The 14421-nt window shown below is 39.8% G+C and overlaps 1 protein-coding gene across 1 annotated transcript in view; it reads right to left on the bottom strand.

The window, feature by feature from the left end:
• The window catches only part of LOC118786939 (leucine-rich repeat and fibronectin type-III domain-containing protein 2), a 31292-nt gene extending 17723 nt beyond the window's left edge, over nt 1–13569 (bottom strand). The window contains exon 1 of the mRNA XM_036542297.1: nt 13498–13569. The gene's annotated coding sequence lies outside the window, so the exon portion shown is untranslated. The remainder of the gene's footprint in view (nt 1–13497) is intronic.
• Nucleotides 13570–14421: the final 852 nt, after the last annotated feature.

Raw genomic sequence — 14421 nt, 5'->3', positions numbered from 1 at the left:
AGTTTGCTTTTTCAATTCAGTGGGCAAAATAGCTGAGCCTGGAAGATGTAGATAGCGGATTTCAAGCTTGCAGGAATAGAATGATCAGTGTGTCGGAGCATTTCAGACAAGCGATTAATGTAACGTTTCCATCATTCTGTCATGCTTCTGTCAGGCAAGGAGGAGGATCAGGCCATTATTACCTGAGTACTGTAACCTCTGAGGCAACAGAGATTGTTACTCTTCTTTTGCAAGTTTATTGAGTAGCTGTAAGCAGCTTTCTGAGTGAAGTCACCAAGCCTGATCCTGCAGGCGGCTGAGACCTGAAGCCCAGAATGCTAACATCTGATTCAAGCTCTCCCATAATATCCTTATGCTAATGTGACTTCTGACTGTGACAAATTTGAATGATTTGATCAAAACTGGATGACATGCAGGACTCTAGCCCTTTTAGCACCTAAATGTTTGGGGGAATGTGTTGGGGGGACCACATTGGAGAAGGGGGCTGTGACGTGCTTAAGGTGAGTTTATTGCATGGAGGGTCCTTGCATAAACCAAAATCACTTCCCTTTTGATGTGAAGGTTTTGATGTAACGCTGTTTTAATTTTGTCTGCTGTGTGGATGTTTTCCAGCACCAGCGATCTCATTTATCAGCAGTGACAGAGTTTTCATAACAGCCACCCCACTGTAAAGGTCAGCTTATTAAAACCCATTCTCCCCGACGTTAGCAAGGCTCTGTCTCCAGTGTTAATCACCCACATGCTCATTCACAAACAGCCACTCTTCTCTCCGACTTTGATTAATGCGTTTCTGCCGCCTCACTGCCTTATCTGTCTTTGAAGAAGTTCATCCTTATAACAATAGGGGCGGGTGGAGAAGAGAACTCTTGCTGTGAGCCCAAATTAATTTTCACCATTGGATGTAGAAGCAACAAAATCAGATTTCTTTCACATTGTCAGGCTAATTAGGCGTACTGGTTTATGGTCTCTACTTGTCTTTTTATTTTGTATGGAATGTGCCTTTTGTATTATTTTTGCTGTATTATAAATAGGTAGGGACATCTACAACCCTTTGTTCCCTGGCAAGTTGGGGTTAAGGGAACCATAAACCATGAACAATGTAGAACATTTAAGGATGCGTTGATGGATGGAGTTCATGCCACATAAACGGCAGATTTCAGATGCATATTTTAGAGTTCCCACAAAAATATAAATAGCAAATGCAATTCACTGTGTGGAAGTGAAAGAAGGGGCTCAATAAAAAAATGACTAAATCAAACATGAATACAATTAGACAGGTTAATGGTTTGCATACATAACAGATACAGTAACAGATGTTTGGTTGCCAATAGCTGAGCTGTGAAACCCATAAGCATGTGAATGATTTTGTTTTTAATCACACATATCTTTTGTATACTTCCTGGGAAAAAAGAAGTGAAAAATAAACTCTGAAACTCTGTAATAATAGTCTATTGGTGAGCATTATTGTTGTATGTGGCTGTTAGAAAGCAATGCTGAGTGATCCCATTGTTCATGTCCCTTATAGCCTTTTGAGCATTTTTAATAATATACGAATTAATCAAGCATTGTAACATAAATAGTAAATTTATGTGCCACCAATGGAAAAATGGCATCATTACCATGGCAATAAATTCCTGAAACAATATTCTGATCTTGAAAGATCTGTGCACATATAGCTTCACAGCCATACCTGTTTTACAAACACACAAAAGACCATTTTGGTTCTATTTTACCTTTCATGGCAAGATAAGGCAAAATTATAGCCTTATAGGAAAATTGGAGAGGCTTGTGTATGGGATGGTAAATTGATAACTCAATGTCCATGCCAGCATTTAAGACCTTTTTATCCAATTCAAAAAGTCACTGGCGTGTCTCTTTTTCATTTAATATTTGTTTCTGTCTTCCCTGCACCCGACATATCATGTATCCTCAGATCACTGGGTTTCATGCCCAAGCTCAGAGAGGAAAGTCTCTGAGGCGTAAGAAATTGCCAGCAGAGACTCTCAGAACCTAAGTGCACTGAAGCATGGTATAAATATATATTTCTCTGTATATCTCACAGGTCAAAGGAATTAAATTGTTTGGAGAAGACGTTATGGGGTTAGGGAAACATACAAGCTTCTCTTCATTGGTTTCCCTTATGATACATTTATGGCTCATAGTGCAATATTGAGGCTGGTTGTTGCCAGTTTAATGATGAAATTCACACATCTGCAGACACACATGGGGGATGTGCAAAATCATGTGCAACAGTGCACAAACACACTCATGCATTCAGTCAGATGTTCTATTTCAACTGTTGGTTGCTGGATCGCACCAGCGGTTATGCAACAACTTCTGAATGTATCATTAATCAACACATGTCCTGAGGCATTGTCATCCATCAGTTGCACTTCCTGAGGTGCAAAGACAAGGCAGAGGTTGTATAGGTTGTATCACTTGTAACCAGTTCAGACACAGGACTTTTTGAAGCTAAAAGCTTCAAAGATGTATATGCATGCACACAGTCACCTGCCTCGGTTGGCCTGCCTGAACTGCAAAAGCGACTGAAAAGGACAGAGCATAATTACTTTACCACGCACTATTGAGCTTGGCTGGAGCTGGCTTGGGAGCCACTATATCTTCATACGCCAGCTGCTGGGGCTCACCCACAGACAGGGATTTCCAGCATGAATACTGTATGTGCAACGAGGGAGAAGTCCTACAGTCTGTGTAGTCTGTGTAGAAAATGAGTGCATTTAGTTAACACTCGAGGGAGGAAAAAAATGTTACCATAAAAGCTGCCCCACAGGTAGGGAACCTCAAGGATTCACTATGACAGAGACCCCCACCCCCCATCCCCCCCCCCCCCCCCCCACACACACACACACACACACACAAGTCACAGAGACAACTGGTGCAATGTGACCCACAGTGCCACACTGCAGTTCTGCTCTCTCCTGGCAGTGTGATTACCAGTAATTAGCCCGTCTGGCAGCCCTGTGTGTCAGTGCCTTCCCCAGGGTCACTTTGAGAGTTAATTGATGAATAAGTAATAACCAGCGAATCACAAACTCGACTATAAAATAATGGTAATAAAAAAAACAGCTGAAAGTTTCCTGGAAAAGTGCTCCCACCGGTTATAATTTACAACAGAAGCTGCCCTCCAGCTCAGGAGATAAGCGTTACCATTTAAAAACGAGCCACCGTGAGAGATTCCCCACACAAGACGGGATAATCGCGTTAGGCCAAATACAGGAGAGATTCCTTTCAATGATAAGTCAGTCTAAGACAGCACTCTTTCAGGAGCCATCTAATCAACCTCTAATAAGAGCCTGCTTCTGCTCTTCTTGTGTCACCGTGGCTGTACCACGATCATGCTGTTTACAATCGATCCCGATCTGTCACTGTGCTTCTCCTCACTCTCCACAGAAAGCGCTGGCCAACAGGCTTCAAACGACAGCATCCCATAGTGCCGTGGCTATTGTAATATGGGTGTTAGGCCGACCAAGGCCCAGTCACTCACGCCCGCGTTCCGATGAGTCTTATCTAGAGGATGAACTGCCCAGCGGTGCTCTCCCTCCTCCCAGTGCTCTAGATGTGGGGAACCAGCTCGGCTCTTATCAGTGCCTGCCAGACTGCATCCCACGGCCTCCTCCACAAAGCCCCGAGGCACACCTTGACATGAAGGAATCTTGCATTAAGAGGCAGTGAGACAGAGCCCTGCTCGAGAACATGCAAAGCGGCATGCTGATTGGAGGAGGCTCAGCGCTTGTTAAAGCACAGATTTCAATGGGGTGGCAGTGGAAGTCCAGGCGAGGTCTGGGATTCTCCCAGGGGTTTATTAGAGTACTAACCCTATGTCCTTACCTGCTATACAATGCCACAGGTCACGTGAAAATGTTCTGCACAGAATTTACTGCTATGCACCTATTAGTCTACAGACAGGATGAAGAGTATCTGCAGGAAACTCTACTTGTAAAACTAAGAACACTGAGCCCAACCCATGACAGTGATGCATTTATAATGCTGTCTGGACCAGCTGGTCTGTCCATCACACAACGTTCGGAGCCTGACAATCTCTCTGTGGCTGTGTTCTCTTTTTTTGTCCATTTCAGTACAATTTCAAACCGAACCAACAACAAATCTGTTTTTGACTGGGTGAGATGTATCACTCGATTGTACCATTCGATTTTTCATCCTGACAGGCTATTGAACCTGAGAAAGTTGACACCCTCGCAATTCGATTTCACCTTTCCACCGATCCACTAAGCTCCCCTGGCTAGTAGCCCCACTCTCTTCTGCTCCAGCTCCTGTCGTAAGGCATCCAGCGAAAGCTGATTACTGCTCCCCTAAGACTGACACAGCTCACCCAAACTACGGGGGGACCGAGAACATTAGCTTCTCCAAGGACAATTTGGTCTTTGGCTGGAAATGCGGAGAATTTCAGAAGCATCTCTTATTGAAAGGTGCCACAACAAATGTCCATATCATCTCGCTTTAGTTGAGATGGCAGAGAACAAAGGGTTCACTTTTTGTACGGCTTTTCCAGAATGTGTTGACTTGTGTAGAGAGGTTTGTTTGTTTATGCAGATGGATTTGCCTGCTTATGCAAAAGGATGTTACATAATTGATACTGCAGGTGTTAAGTAATGGTGATGAGGGAAAAATAAAAGGGGGATTGAAGGGAAAAGCCGAAGTAAATATTTCACCACAAAAATAAGACAATATCAGCATCTAGACAAGCATGATTGTCTAAACAGAAGGCCATATAATGATTTTTTATGAAAGAAATGAAAAAAAAAAACCTTTTTTCACACAATGTGGTTGGCTATGCCAAAAAATGTAGAAATGGATAAACAACAGATACCAGTTCTTTGGCTTCCTTTCCCTTTGTCTTACCAGTTTAGTAATTCTAACATTGTTCCCCTGTTCATTTCAACACACAAGCTGTCCTGTTCTGTTAATCTTCCAGTTTTCAGGGTGTGTAGTGATACAGATGTTAATGAAAATATCAAGTTCACTGCAAATTTAAGGACAGATTTCTACACTAAAGCACCAATGCTGTAAGATATACACATCACAATTGCCTTTCCACACTTAATTATATAATACATCAAAGCACCAATGAAAAAATGCAAAAATGTTAGAAGCCATTCGACAGCCCTGCATATAATCTTCATCTATATTTTTATCTCTCTTTATTTCATCTGACTTTAAAACCGGAAAGATTGCTTCTTCAGCTCTAGAAAAATGGCTATATAAAGCAGCTTCTGGTCTTGTTTAAACATGTCTCACTGGATTACAACCACTGAGATTTTCAAACCTTTCTGTGAAATGTGCTGTTAATGAACTGGATTTTGTCAGGGTTCAATAGGTTACCTGATCTGAGAGCACATCATTACAGCAGGGTCAAAAGTATTTTTCATGTTCACAACACCTGCTGATTTGAGGCAATAAACAAAGGCTATGTGATGAAATGATTCTTAGATTACGACCTTAACAAACAGAAATGTATAATATGACATAAACAAAACAAAACATATAATCAATATATGAAATGCATATCAATTACTCCAAGTCTAAACCACTGGTCAATGCATGTGATAACCTACTTACACAGTTGGGAGATTGGTGCAGCATTACTTCCAAATAATTTCAAAGCTGCTAGTTTTTTACATGGCTGTGGATGATACAAATTTAAGCTGCTTTCAGAAATCAACATGCTCATTCAAGGGGAATTAGCATTGTGAGCAGCACAGCAAACATCAGAAGGTGGCCTACTTTCCAATGTTTTCAGCGAGCTCATTTTGTTGTTGGAATATTCAAGAGTAATTAGAATTTGGTGAATTGTTCTATATGAAAGTGATTTATTATCCCATGAAATAATTATCAACAGAGCACAGAGCAATCTCCAGGTAATGAGCAATTAAACCAAACTGAAATATTAAGAACCCTTTTATTACCTAACAGAATTCTGCCAAGGCAACACATGTCCTGTAGCACAGTAAATCAAAGCTCTCATTTGTCCAGAAAAGCCAAGTTTTAAGCATGGGACAGGAAAAAGCAGCATCCAGTCAATTGTAGCCTACACAAATCCAGTAAAAGTGACTGGGAATATGTAAAAGGTTAGCATGTAATAGTCATTACTAATGATGGTGATTATTATTATTACAAGACTGATACTACTACTATGACTACTACTACTGCTAATACTAGTACTACTAATAATACTACTACTAACAATAATAATAATAATAATAATCAGAAGATGAAGAAGGAGTTCAGCCACATCTATACAGAAGCATATAACTGGTAGCTATCATAATAGTAACAGCAAAAATACAATAAAAATTAGGACAGAACGCATATTTTACAGTAAGCCTGTTAAGCCTTACTCAATCATGTTAATAAGGAAGTAATGTTGCCTTCTGACATGGAAACTGGCAAAGAATGGTTTATGGCTCTGTTGGTTTTGACCATTACACAGCAGGAGGGCTTTTGAAGAAAGAATAGGAGTAAGCCAAAAACACTGAGAGCTGATGTGATGACCTCGGCCTAGAATGAATGGCAGCAAGCACAGTACTGAGTGACAGATGTCTAGCCCCGGCAACACTGCCCCTTCCACCCAGAACAAAACCAAGCACAGTAAAGGCTGACACTAGGGGTGTGATTGACAGGCTGCTACTTTCACCCACGCTAGCCTACCTTGAAGAAATCATTGACACTTCAGAGCAGGTCAAAATTTCATTTACAATGGGTCAAAGGAGTTATGTCCTTTCTTTGAGGGTCTTGTTTTAACCTATAACCAAGATAACTGATTCTCCCAATCTGTCCCACTCTCTGCTTAACTATGCTCTTTGTTGATTGAGCCACGTATCATCCATTTGAGAGTTATTCGTAGCTATGTTTACTTTTTATTTCGGAAAGTTTAAACCTGCAATGTATCCCTAGTCACACATTTGATTTTTATTGTTTGAAAGTTTTAGGCTGCAAGATATCCCTAGTTACCCATTGTTATTTTATATTTCAAAGTGTTAGGATAAGAATAGATATATAAAGCCCAGAAGTCAAATTCTAATCAGCTGCAAGGGAGCAGAGATTATGGAAAATGATATTGGACCAATACAAATATGAAAGGACAGGTTGGGAATTTGAAAGTTTGACAGGTTACATTGCAAGGGGATATCTTTCAAATCAAACATTCACTAAAACACATTAAGATAGGCAAGAGGAAGACAAAATACAGCCACACCAGCAACAGCAATAGACATCAAATAACTGGGAAAACAAAGACATGGTATGTTAGAGGTGTAAAATGAAAATATCAGAGAATTGTTAATTTGCAGACTATATGGGAAGTAACGCTCTGTGTTAACATTTTCAATGAGATACACAGTGTAGTGCCTTATGAAAAAGTCTAGTCATTTGAGCCAGCCTCAGAGTGATCTGGCCAAATTGATGTTGTGAAAAATAAATTTGATAAACCTCTACCCTCTAAAACTGGGGTGATGGAAAGAGGCTGTGCCAGATCATTTTAACCACAGTTTTAGAACTGTACACCCTCAGACTTCTCGATCCTGTTCATTTAAGACAGCATTCCTAAATATTTGTGTATTCTTAGTGGGTGAGAAAGCAAACAGACACACAACGGTGCGCAAGAAAGAAAGAATATATAAATAAATTCAAATAAAACTCCAGAATGAAAGGCCGAACCTCCTTCAAATGTGAGTCTCTTTATCTCACAGTTTCATGCACTTGATTAGGAATCCATCCAATAACAGTCAAGAGAGTGCACAGTCTTTTCTGCTAAAGTCAATCCTTAAATCTGTGCTTGGGATTTCTGGGATGCAGGGAAAAAAATAATAAAGTCCCTACCAACTGCAAGGTTATGCCTGGATAAGAATGATCTTGCCCATAATTGCACATGGGCACTTGTGCATTCATATTGCTCTATGGCTTGGATGGGAAGAACTCCTTGAGCTTGTCAGCACATGCCCAGCAATATCAGCTGTTGAGAAACATTATGGTGTCACAGTTTTGTAATGTCCGGAGTGTTTCTGAGAGCATGGCCATTACACAACCCCTTTAGAAATGTCTATTTGTGATACTGAGAGAGTATTATTTTATGCATTTTATCCTACAGAGATCATCTGTAGAATATCAGAGGTGCATATCAGAGGGAACAGACTCTCTCTCCACCTTTAAGTCTAGGCTCAAAACATATCTATATAGTAAATCCTTCAGCTGAGGGACATGGCCTTGTGCTGGCGTGGATCATAGAGTCTCTGGTGGACTAAGTGGTCATTGCTTTCATGGACCCTGTGCCGTGATCTGGTGTTGACTGTCTTAGGGTCGCCCTCATGACTATGCCGGTTCTTTGCCTCCCGTCCCCTAGGTTATGCTGCCATAATGTTAGCCTGCCGGGGCCTTTTCCTTGTTGCACACCTTTTTCTCTGCCCCTCCTCTCCTGCCTCTCTGTTCTACATCCCTGCCATTCTTATCATCCACTAACCACTGTTTTCTGTTTGCTTCCTATTCCCTGCTCCGGGCGCCTGTCCGGAGCTGTAGCCCAAGCGTCTCATCTCGTTTTCCAGTCCTGCTACCTCGCTGCCCTGCCCATCAAAGCCAACTGCATTCCAAGACCCGGACATCCTAGAAGATATTCTTATAATCACTCTACTGTTAACTGCTATTGTTTGTCAATAACAAATGTACATTGCATAATTTTGTGTCTAACTCTATCTGCCCAGTGCCGGCCAGAAGCAGATGGGCCCCCCCATGAGCCCGGTTCTGCTCAAGGTTTCTTCCTGATAGGGAGTTTTTCCTTGCCACTGTTGCCTTGTTGGCTTGCTCTCAGGGGGTCTCAGGCCTGGGAACAATGTAAAGCTGCTTTGTGACAACTTGTGTTGTAAAAAGCGCTATACAAATAAAAATGAATTGAATTGAATTGAATTGAATATTCAGTGTATGGTGTAAAATGAAGTGAGTTTGTGTGCGCATGCTCTTTGTTGTGGCTACAAGAGCCGCTGTGTCCGATGGCTGCTATCCAAAACAGCTGTTGTTTATCACGTTGCTCAACTATGATATTCCCTTTTGATGGATGAGTACGGAGCCACAGCTGGCATTATATGGAAGGATTTGAAAGAATTGGCTCACATTTCAGAACTTACTGCACTAGAGCTCTCAGAAGATCGCCAAAACACACCTCGCTCATCTTTAAGTGCATCAGTAATGCAACTGCCATGTGTGTGTGTATGTGTGTATTTGATGTAAATATTTAGGGATGATTATCCATTTATGAATATACATTTATTCCATTTAATATGAAATTCACCTGAACAGGGGAAAAGAAATGTTCACTTAGCTGCTAAATTTTCACTCAGTCCCATACATTTCTGTGTGAAGGAGTCAGGTTTATACTGTGTCTACCATGCTAAAGCAAGACCACAATGCAGTAATCATGTTTTAATATTCAGCGGAACATAACCATCATTATAAGAGGATATTTTCATGCCATGATGAGAAATGAGAAATCTGCAGTGCACATTTGTTATTTGATTAGGTAGCCCCCCCCCCCCCTCCCCCCTTGACTGAGATTACTTCTGTGGTTTAGTAACATTCATATTTTTTTTCCCCAGATGTGATAACAATGATTAGTGTTTTTGAAGCAGGAAATTACTCTTTTTTCAACAAAGTAATCCAACCACTATTTCAGATGCACAAAAATATTGATATTTTGGTTAGATTCTCAGTTCATGCACAAAAAATCTGATTAGTGACTCTCTGTCCCGTAAAGGATCTAGGCACAAAGGGACCACATATCTTTGATTGGGTTCACAAGAGTGTGAAGAGCACAATGTATGACACCAGCCCAGTGTAATGGTTGACACAGGCATAGATGTTTGTCCTGATTGTTTCTATCATAGATGTTTCAGAAAAGTCCTGCAATATCAGTGATAGCAGATGACTAGATGACTCACTCAATACTGTCCTTATTGTTCCCTTTGCAAGCAAATCTGACTACTGCTCTGCCAGCCGATTTCTCTGTGTATCTTTGATCATTTTTCTTTCATCTTTTGTGATTCTGGGACTAGCACAAAATTGCTATATGGTATGGCTATCTGGGAAAGTGCATAAGAAATAAATTAGATTTCCCTATATGAATTTCCCCTTTTTATCCTTAAAATATTAGGACAGTATGCCCCACTTTGCTTAGCTGTGTAGCTTAGTGAAGAATTAAGTATCTAATGCCTACCAGTGGTTAAATGTTGATAATATATTACACTGAATTATGATTTACCTATCCCTGTATTTCTGCACTTTGTTGCATTGAGTCTATCAAAATTTATTTCCAGGTATCTGAGCTACCTTTGCTTTTGAATGTTTTTATTATTTATTGCAACAAGTAAGACTAAACAAATACAAAGTGACCCTGACTTATTTTCTTATCGTAAAACAGAATAAAAAATTAAGTCCATCAAAATCTTTGGCAAAAAATACATGTTTGCCTAATAAGTGCAATGCATTTACAGGCAATTATTCTGCCTCAGGTAACATGTTAAAGATGGTGCATATCATAGTGTACAACATGCTGTACCACACGATCATGAGTATAAAGCACAATGTCGCTAAATAAAATGCAATCCCGATGTTTTGTATTTGATGCTTATATTTACAAAGGCTTATGGTAATCAACATAATGACAATACGAATAATATATTGCATCTGTATAACAGCTGTAGCTGCATTCAAACACAGTTTGCATGGTCAGGTAGGTCCTTTTCCATTGTATTGTCTCTAGTTGAGCATGGAATGCAACAAAATTGTATTCTTGTGAAGAAGAAAGAGCTTTGCAAGTTTACAATATAAATCTCATTATCAAATACCTACACATGCAGTGATGCATTGTCAGTGTAATGCATGTTTCAATGTTGTTGATGATATTTATATTAATTTCTTCAGGTTATACTGCACAGTGTCTTCTCCTACACTAACAGACAAAAACATTTTTATACAGCAAGGTCACCAGCATTTCTCAGTTAAAATCTAATTAGGTCATCAGAATGACTTTGATCTGAAATCAACTCTTTATGACCTTCTGCATGACTGAACTTCAGCATTATGAAATCATACCCACCACATCATAATCAATGCATTTTACACACAGTCCCAAAGCTGAGAAAGCATGGTGCCAAATCTAACAACATTGCATTCCATAAAATCATATGCATTAATGTATGCATAATGCATTAATTCCCCAGATCCATTGTAAAAGTGCAAAATTAGAAATAAAGCAAAAACACACCTCCATAGTGATGTACAGGTCCCCAGGTAAGTTATTTTAGTCTCACTTATCATAACATTACTTAATTTGGGAGCTACATGTCAGTGTTTGGTTATGTTTCTTTTAAAATCTAGCAACATCCCAATGCTCACCTGACTTGTTTTGGGGGGCAGTTGTATATTTTTGCTTTCTCTCTCAAAATGTAAATGGGTTGGATGTAACAAATTATGTGCTACAGACTTTCTTAATGCCAATCAATTGTTCCCTTCTCCCAGAGGAGTGGCATGAGCAGGTTTAGAACTGTGATATGTGTATCAGATATGCAGCCCAGTAATACCTTGTTCTTTGATTTTACAAAGGAGGGGGGTAAGCAACTAGAGCAGAGCTTATCAATCTGAAAAATGTCAATGGAAATATCCATCAGGGGTTCACTACCCAATTCCAGCAAGTACTTCTCATGCATTTCCACAATGCTGATGGGCTTGCCCGTGTACACGGTTCATCTCCCCTGCACGACTGATAGAATATTCCAGAACATGATGTAACAATCCTAAATATTTTGTGCCTGTACAACATCTACCCAGGGGGCCTTTAATGATCCCATTTGTGAAATGCACCCTCTTCCATTCCCTTTGTGTTTTTTGTGCTCTTTCAGGACCAAAATTGCTGCTGATGGCGCTGTCACAAACGTGCCCTCCCGTTTCTGCTGGATGTCAGTGTTTATCCAGAACTGCCCTTCCTGGCTGCCCAGTCCAGCACACCTAAGGTTCGCCTTTCATCTTCTCCGCCTGCCAGAGGCAGTGCGAGGCTCCATCAAAAGAACACACCTGTAGCCATCAGGTCAGAGGTAAATATCATCCCCCCTCTCCTTCAAACCACCAGCCAGGCACCTCCAACTGTGAGACAGTCAGCACAGTTGAAGCTGAGAGGCAAGGGAATGTCAAGTATAGGTTAAAGAAGATTTCTGTTGAAACCATGTAGAGGACAATGTTCCGATATCAATATTAAAATAATCCACGCCTAGCATGCATCTCTGCAGGGGAACCTCTTGTTGGATAAATCAGATATTCCACATTGACTTTGGTTAACTCATTATAAACACTGGTAAAGGTTTTCCCACACCAAGTACAGTAAAAGCTAATGCTAATTTACAAAGCTAATTTATAATCCATATAAAGGCACAAACCATTTTGTTAAATAGCTGTTTCTACATGATAAAATTCCAAAATGCAAGATTATTCTCCACATTCGTTATTTCTACACCCCCAGACCTTGTTTTTTTCTCAACCACTCAACCTGTCCTCACTCAGATTAACCCCCAACTAACCAACCGTGCTGCTGTGACGACCTATGCACTACCACCTTCCCTTTTTCCTATTCACTGTTAATATCAAGTAATTAGTAATGAAAAAACAAGTAAACAAATGAATGATTAAGCAGCATCTTTAGGAGCTCAGGCCTCCCTTTGCAACATTATTATCATGTAACATTAAAAAAATATACACTACTGTTTAGTGGTGAGAGAGTACCTTTTCTTTGTATAAAAAGGGACTCTGCAGTTAATGCTGACTGGCATTTGGCATGATCTTTCTATGGGGATTACAAACATTAGTGAGGCAAATATCTCCTGGTAATACATATGAACCATAATTGGTCATGGCTTTGCATGTTGTGCTAATGAGGAGGCAGGTCGATGTCTTAAAATTGTCAAGGAAAATGATGAATTGCAATACTTCTCATCCAATTTTCTGTGGGGAAAATAAAGGGAATGTCTTGGATATATTGCGCATGAGTGTTGCATTATGACAATAAATATACATATTTAAGTCATTCTTTACATTTTCTCATACATGTCATTACTAGAGCCAGAGTTCTTTCTCTAGGCTAATACCAGCTCTTCATAAACTATGGACCTCTACTCAATGATATCTTGAAGATTTTCATACAATGTGCTTTGCTGTTGTTATCAAGCAGACTCCCATATAGTACAAGAAAGCAATTTGCCATTAATAGGTCTGTCAAAAGACTTGATGGCATTCCTTGTACCAATCATTTCCTTGTAGAACACATTAAAATATGCTGCACTCCATAGAAAAACATTATAATTGGTTCAGATTAGTGAACCATTACAAACACAATAAAGCACTACCCATTTTTGGGTTCATGAAGACTCATAAATCTCCCATCACTATCTGGTTTTATGCACATGATTAAGGAGGGTACTCACATACCTATATCGTGTGATTTTCTGCCATAGGGTCTCTCATATGCTGAGGCCAATTTCTCACTGCCTGCAGGATCACACCCCTCCTGAGCACGTCACACAACCAACCTAGAGCCAAAAAAAAAGCAAAAAAAAAAACATTCAAAGAGTCTGACATGCTCGTTGTGAATCCTCATAAACTATCCTTATATTGAGGAAAGAACAGGGAGGCAAGGGTTATGGAATCATATTTGTTTGTGCACATTTGCGTGAGTAAGCTTTCCTGACATACTGGTAAGATTATAATTTATTAGCCAGAAATCTGATTTACACCTCAAACAAACACATCCAAATCCTCTAAATTACAATGTAGGAGGAGAATAGATTAGGTTGGTTTATGCAAAATTACTAAAATACCCCACACAGCTGGCATTTTAGTGATATAGTGTCCCCAATGACATAATGTTCTGTTCAGGATTACTAAAAATCCTCATATTCTGTTTCAATGCTTTTGAAAACCTGTTTCTCAGAGGCCGCACAATATCCGTGCATGGTGAATGCTCTGAAACGTGTTTTGTCTCCCTTAACATGCATTTATACAAGGGAATAGCTGTATTATGCAGAGTTTGATTTTTGGTGACCATAAGAAATGAAATTACATGGAAATGTCTTGTGGAAAAGTATAGTTTAATACATAATAAGAAGGAAACATTTATGAAAACCAAACCTATGGGAAATGGTAAGTGGAAAATCTAAATGGTACAATGTCAAATTTGGTCACCATCATGTCTAATTCAAAAGTAACCTCTGTTGGGTAGCAGCAAGACGGTGCTATGATACATCTCTGCAGACTTTCCAAATCATAATTTTTTTTTCATTCTAGAATGCATCTTATTCTGTATGAGATACTAACTATAAGACTTGCAGATAGACATTTACTTGTCTATTTATA

This window comes from Megalops cyprinoides, chromosome 12 (genome assembly GCF_013368585.1).
Source record: "Megalops cyprinoides isolate fMegCyp1 chromosome 12, fMegCyp1.pri, whole genome shotgun sequence".
NCBI classification, from domain to species: domain Eukaryota; kingdom Metazoa; phylum Chordata; class Actinopteri; order Elopiformes; family Megalopidae; genus Megalops; species Megalops cyprinoides.
Note: the sequence above shows the minus strand (reverse complement) of the source record. Positions and strands in the feature narration are given on the sequence as shown.